This window comes from Chinchilla lanigera, unplaced genomic scaffold (genome assembly GCF_000276665.1).
Source record: "Chinchilla lanigera isolate Chin_1 unplaced genomic scaffold, ChiLan1.0 scaffold00033, whole genome shotgun sequence".
In the NCBI taxonomy this organism is placed as follows: domain Eukaryota; kingdom Metazoa; phylum Chordata; class Mammalia; order Rodentia; family Chinchillidae; genus Chinchilla; species Chinchilla lanigera.
Genome location: NW_004955434.1, coordinates 22,876,394 through 22,880,802, shown reverse-complemented (window position 1 = coordinate 22,880,802; position 4,409 = coordinate 22,876,394). Strand labels below are relative to the sequence as shown.

Sequence of the window (4,409 nt, the reverse complement as noted above, 5' to 3'; positions counted from 1 at the left end):
CAGAGCTGCAGGTAGCGATATGCCCTAGGGTTCTTTCACGTTAGCACACTGGTAAGTGAATAGTCCTTATTCCTACCAAGCAGTATTGCTTCCTAGATCCATAGTTCTTTACCAAAGCACTGTATATCTGGGATGACAGATTGGCTAATATAATTTAGAAGATTCTCTTAGACAGTTTTTCTTAATAACATTTAGAAAATTTAGAAAAAAGCTCTAAAAGAGAAAGGATGGATTAATATATAAACTTTTCTCTGTGAAAAACTATGATTGAAAACTGACAAATAGATGCAGTCATATGCATTTTGTATAGTTAAGAAAAAACTGCCTGTAACATAAATTTACATCTAAAACACACACACATAAATTGTGTCATTGTGGATTATCTACAAAGTGGGTAACATACTCATGGATTATTTTGGGCTGACTGTAAATAGCTTAACCCAACAAGGATACTTGATCCTACCAGAAGGTAGTAAATCACTCACTTCTTAGAGGCTTAGAATTTTTTTCAAGCCACTGTTGCTCCATCTAGTGCATTCTTCTTCCAATGTTTCTTTTGCATTTTGAGTTCTCTGCATTAGTTGATAGGGCCAATAAACTACACTACTTTATAGAGCCTTACTATTACAAAATAGAGCCTTACTGTAAAATACATATATGAAAATAAACCAAATTTTTACTAAAAATGAAAGAGACTATGTAAAGAATGATGGAAAACTACATGGTAACCTTTGAAGAGATGCCAGAGACGCGTAAAGATATAGCAAAATGGTCGACTTTTCAGGTAGTTCACCAGCAAGCAGTTTTAATTTATTAGGTATTTTACCTACAACAGGCACTGGGATTCCTATATACATTAGGGAAACATTTTCAATAACATTCTACCAACTGGCCCCCAATATTTATCTTGTTTCAGACTGAGGGTATCACATAACATCTCTATTAATTTTCAGGCCTTGAGGTGCTGTTTATTAAATTAGGGATACAGCCTACCAAATTAATAAATTATTACTGTGGAGACACTCTTGTCTTTTGAACGTATAAATGCATCGCTTAAGTGACTCTCAGGGAATAATTTACGCATGGAGAGGCTCTGGTGGTTAAAAGAGCCCTGTGCATTTCTTATCTCTGGAAATAGTTCTGTAAGTGGATATCAAAGCAATTGTTTATTCAAAGTAGTCACGAGCCTTCCTCTTCTCGTGTTCCCGAGACACTGCAACATTTTGAAATAAAACTGCATAAGAGACAGGGAGACAGTTCCAATTTAGTGTCTATGTTCATAACCTGGAAAAGACTTAGCTTTCTTTCATTATAGGACTTATGTTTTCCCCCAAAAGAATTACAATAAAGTGAATATGGAAAATAATTCAGATCAAGAAAAAGGAAATAGAAGAACTGGCTGTGGTTGCAAGACAGATACCCACCTCCTTTTTGAAGCATTAAAAGGTGGAATTCAGGAGAACTACTCTTAGCTCCTAATCTTGTGCTAGGGTTTGTCTCATCCTTGGGTGTGTGTTTACTGTCTATCCCATTACTTGGCTTTCCAAATGCATCTTCCCCTCCCCTCAAATCTGAACAGCAAAGGATGGACAATTAATTTTTACTGAACTTGTACGTCAATAATCCATCACAAGAAACAGATAAATTTTATTTTAGGGTGCTGCTTAAAACCCTAATAATGCCTTAACACCCTAATAGTGCCTCTTTTTGTTCTGCCAGAAAATCCAGACTGGCTTCAACTTCCAAATTAAACAGCAACTGCAATTGAAAAGGCTGGAGGCATAAATAATGGTGTAAGGCAGGGTGGTGGCAGTGGTGATGGGGAGTTAAGAAGTCACAGAGACTGTGGTCTTTTATTATTCATCATTTTTACTGGATATGATGTTAACTGCTTTTCTGCTCTTCAAGCAAACCCCCTGGTTCTTCATACCGTGGTGCACACTACAGTATAGCATGAATTTTGATAAGATAATTACTCTTTGAATAAGTGGATTATTTGATCCTTCATTTCAATTTTTTTTTGAGTTAGGGTCTTTGTATGTATTCAAGACTGACCTTGAACTCACCATATAGCCCAGATTGGGCTGGAACTTAAAGTAATCCTTCTGCCTCAGCTTCCTGAGTGCGGGGATTATGCGTGTGTACCACCACACCTGGCATTTTCATTTTAATTACACAATTTGGTATTTAGTATTTAAATTTGTTTTAAATTTGCTTGCATAGTCAGGTGTGGTGGTTGGTGCACACTTGTAATCCCAGCACTCAGGAGGCTGAGGCAAGAGGATTACTTCAAGTTGAAGGCCAGTTCAGGCTACATAGTGAGTTCAAGGCCAGCCTAACTACATAATGTGACAGTCTCAAAAAAAAAAAAAAATGGTTTGCAACGTTTCTTTTTTTTGGCCTTTTTTTTTGAGACAGGCTATCGCTATGCAGGTCAGGCTGGACTTGAGCTCACTTTGTAGCCCAGGCTGGTCTCACATTTGCAAGGATCCTCCTGCTTCAGCCTCCTGAGTGCTGGGATTACAGGCCTGTGCCACCACGCCAGGCTTGCAGCATATGTTTTATAGGTCGTTTTTCACATTTGTACTTCATGTAAAATGTGAAAATCTCTAGGTATGCTGGATAGGTAATTAATCTGTTACTCCTGATTGACTGCTTTAACAGCTGACCTATTAAAATAGGTTAAATAACAATCTGAAAGACTGGTATAAATTCCTTTGTTCAAAGTTGAACCTGGAGTATTCACGATTTTTTTTCCCTTTTCTCCCAGCGCCAGTGTTTTTGTTGTAAAGGGGTCACTTAAGGACGTCCGTAGAAGGGACCCGTGCGCCATCTACTGACGGAATTTAAATTTCTAGTGTGTGGAGACTGGGAATTACCTTGCGTTTAGGTTTTATCTTTAGAAAGGGAGTTATTGGGGGAAAGACCCCCTTCGACTCTGTGACTTACCTGTAGTTGTCAAAATAAATCTGAATTCATCAAAATGTAAATAATAAGAGAGACGTTAGTGTTAGTTTCTCTCGCGAGTTCGTTATAGAGAGGCGCCCAGGAGCGCAGGCGGGCGCTGAGCAAAGCGGCCACGCTGCGAAAGCAGCGCAGTGGGAATCGCATAGTGGTTTCTCACGGAAGCCCTAACTCTCAGTCCCTGCTGCCGGGTACTGCTTAGCGGGAAAGGGCCTCATTAAGGACACATCCAGTGAGCCCTCAGTTTTCAACCTTGTTATTCAGGACTTCTTCCCAATTTGGTTATTTTATCAAAAGTTAATGTACAGTAGGTAGGTTCACCTGTTACATACATACCACACACATGTAGGTTGTCCGTATGCAGACACAGCCACACATACACCCACAGGACGCCGTGCGCCTGTGTGCATGCGACATGCTCTTGTGTGTACGTGGAAGACCACACGCGGTTGTGTAGATCACACACTGGGTTGAGAAACCTGGGCCTTAGACTTGGGTTGAAACGTTTCTCCTCTCAGTTGTGTCTCCCTCTCTGTGCTAAATTCTGTAGGAGGAAGGGCTGGATTCTCGGGAGAGATTTTTGACTGTGACTGGGTGAGTTTTAGGGTTCAACCACTGTAGCTGGAGGCGCGCTGGCGTGGAGATGAGCGCTGCTCGAAGCGGCCTGATCCGATCTCACCGCCTCTGTGCGAGCCTCAGGTAGAGCGGACCGTTAACAGGAGCACGGACCCCCAGCCGCAGGTAACCTCCTTCCCGATTTTCTGCTCTCTTCAGCGCAAGGGCCAGGACGACCTTGCTTTGGTGACCTTAAGAAGGAAAGCGGAGGGAGGAAAGCGAGGAAGTTGGGCGCAGCGAGGAGGAGGGAGGGCAGAGAAAGGGAGCTTCAGAAGCCGGGGTGCGAGAGGGGAAGTTCAAACACAAAGGTTAGAAAGAGTAAGGGCTTCACTGCACGAACCAAAGGCAGACCCGTCTTCCACTTTCCCGTCAATCGTCTAGATCGCATCCGCTTCCTTTGCGAAGCTCGTCTCGGTTGGAAAGGAAGCCAGTCAGTGCTCTGGCCGCGGCAGCCCGACGGCACAGCGGAGCGGGCGCGGAGGTGCATTCCGCGCGGTCACCAGCACGCCTCAGGGCCGCGCTGCAACCCGCGCACGTTACACCGTTAACTTGATCTGCTACTTTAGGGCTCCGCCGCGTGCGTCCCGGGGGACCGGTCCGCGTGCAGCCGCCCGCCGGCTGCCCGGAGGGGCGCTCCCAGGAGAACCGCAGCCCGGTCCCCGCCGTGGGCCGCCTCGCCCGGTGTCCAGCCTCACCTGGGCCGCTCGGGCTCGCAGCCCGGGGAAGGGGCATCGGGGAGGGGGCATCGGGGAGGGAGGGCCCGGGAAGGGGGCATCGGGGAGGGGGCATCGGGGAAGGGGCATCCGGGGAAGGGGCATCGGGGAGGGGGC

General features: G+C 45.0%; 1 long non-coding RNA gene across 1 annotated transcript; it reads right to left on the bottom strand.

The window, feature by feature from the left end:
- Positions 1-777: 777 nt before the first annotated feature.
- Positions 778-4,353, bottom strand: LOC102030230. The gene is made up of 3 exons (XR_261641.2): positions 3,920-4,353; positions 3,301-3,770; positions 778-1,234 (listed from the first exon to the last, which is right to left on the bottom strand). It is a non-coding gene; the product is annotated as an uncharacterized LOC102030230 (long non-coding RNA).
- Positions 4,354-4,409: the final 56 nt, after the last annotated feature.